This window comes from Rhinolophus sinicus, chromosome 15, assembly GCF_057876585.1.
Source record: "Rhinolophus sinicus isolate RSI-liver-muscle chromosome 15, RSI-T2T, whole genome shotgun sequence".
NCBI lineage: Eukaryota > Metazoa > Chordata > Mammalia > Chiroptera > Rhinolophidae > Rhinolophus > Rhinolophus sinicus.
In genome coordinates this window covers 38,711,094-38,713,417 of record NC_142515.1, presented here as the reverse complement: position 1 = coordinate 38,713,417, position 2,324 = coordinate 38,711,094, and the positions used below count along the sequence as shown (strand labels likewise).

Here is a 2,324-nt window from a genome sequence, read left to right as displayed (position 1 = left end):
ATCTGCAGTATAGAAGAATAGAGGCAAAGAAATATGAACTTCATAAGGAGAAGGGTGCGAGGGTAAACAGTATCTTTCATAGCAAATCCAGAAGTAGAAAGCCTGTAGCGCTGCATGCTTTATTCATCCAATCTTAACCTTAGGTAACTGGACAGCAAAAATAAAACCAAATCAGAATTTTGTATAGTTTGGGGAAAATTTCAGTATGTTGAATTCAGAACCAACTCTTTTCAGTTCTCAGGGATAATGACAGTTCAAGAGCTCTGAACAACCAAAAAATGTTATTGCTACATCCAATCCAAGAGATGGGTACAGCTAGAATACAAAAAGGGCAAAGCACCTAGTGATGAACACTCCTCGAAGTCATCATTAAAAATCAAGTATTTGCTTATTAAGTATTTCAGTACTTGATGTAAATGATTTGGAAACTTTCTGGCAGATGGAAGAGATAAACGCAAAGGGGACTGTGTCAAAACAAAGAAGATACAAAAGTTTAGTAAGTGAAAAGAGTTTAATGAAGCCTCAATGGTTTAAAGAAAATTAAATGGAAACTTTTAATCCTAATTGCTTTTCATCTGACATGCTTTAAGGAGTCTCTTAAAACCGATAGGAAATAATGAGTAGGGAAAGAAAACCTGCTAAAATTTTTTGGAATTTACATGATTCTTATTCTAGCACAAGAAAGCATTATTTGGTACAAGGTGTATTTGTGGATACACATGAACAGTATATATATTATCCAGATCATATTGTGCTATGCACGGGTCTTTGCAATTCTTTCTGAAGGTTAAAACAGTTCATTAGAATTCAAAATACGTAATCATCTGTAAGTTGGCACTTGTTAGACTCTTGTCAGCATTGATACTGACATGTTTTATTGCAGCCAAGTTCCAGCCACTTGTTTTCTAACTTGTTACAACAGAAGTCCAGCAGTAGGTGGGTAGAGTGCAGAAAAAACAGTGCCATGTTTCTCAATTGGAGACCCTAAAATAAATAAGAGAAGTTATAGCTGTTCAACAAATGTCACTCAAAAGCGGTCTCGTGGCTTTTTCTTATACAGCGGGCAACTTTCCTTTTGAATTCTCCATTTCAGTTTTCCCTCCATTCTTTCACAGGATCAACATTAATACCCGAGTCTCCCTTAGGGTCTGCTAGCACAGAAATAACACTAATCATGATGGTTTCCACGGTGTGAACGGGGAGCCAGCATTCCGCTGGTGTTTCATACCCATATTTATCTTCCCCAGGCTCATGAAGAATAGAAATGCATGCATCACCATTTTCATCAACATTTGGATGCCAGATTTCTGTAATGAACATCATTTTAGGAGGCCAGAGGGGATAATCTTTTGGGAAAGTGAGATGAGCCTTAAAAACACCACCTTCATAAAGTGTATCTGGAGGACCAATAAGAAAGACTTCCCATCGGTAGAGATCATTGTCCTTTACTAAACCTGCTGAAAAGCCTTCCACTGGATTTTTGTTGAGTTCTCTCCAGCCAGGGGCCAGTTTCTTAGAGTACTCTAGCCCCCTGCTCCCCCCACCACTGCCTGCCCACGCGGCGCAGACTCTGAGTCGGGGACTCCTAGCTAGGGGGGCCCAGATGCTCTCTTCTGTCCCCAAGGGTCCAGCTGCCTCAGCCGCACCTGAGCCCCGGACTGGCCCCTCCTGGGGCCATACACTCATTTTCATTTCTGAGTCAAAAATAATATTTCCAAGGCAGTTTAACAAATCATTTTACGTCTAATGTGAATTAATAATCAGCAAATTGGTACATTCTCTTTGTTTGGTTTGTAAACCACCAACACTAGTATAACTCAATTGAGGTTTTCATTAAATCTTAATGAATCCAGAAGTTATTCCTTTGTCATATTTCTCACTAAAGTGTCCACAAACACATTTCTTTACTGTTTACTTTCAGTGGCCAGTAACTAGCAAATGGACTTAGGTTTGAGTTTATTATTTATTCATTTATTACTTCAAAATTTATTGAGTAACATTCTGTACCTGCTCCTGAATGAATGTATATAAATGTATATAAAATAATGCCAGTTAATGAGATGAGTGGTGCTGGGTTTTAAAAACTTGAATTGGTTACAGACTTAAATTGGTTTTCCATATAGAATCCAAGATGTGCTGGATAGTGGCAGAGCTCTTTAGTAGAAAACCTTAGTCACCAGCTGGAAACAGTTTTTCAAGGTCATAGCCAGAGCTGTCACATAGAGAGGGTTGGCAAGGTATAGAGAATTTTGAGATAAAATGGATGGTAAAGACCTAGGGACCCTGGGCTTTGGCTGTTCAAGAAGCAGTGAGAAACAAGATGA

General features: G+C 38.8%; 1 pseudogene; it reads right to left on the bottom strand.

The window, feature by feature from the left end:
* Positions 1-1,023: 1,023 nt before the first annotated feature.
* On the bottom strand, positions 1,024-1,686 carry LOC109447381 (ubiquitin-conjugating enzyme E2 G1 pseudogene; annotated as a pseudogene).
* Between the last annotated feature and the right edge of the window lie 638 nt (positions 1,687-2,324).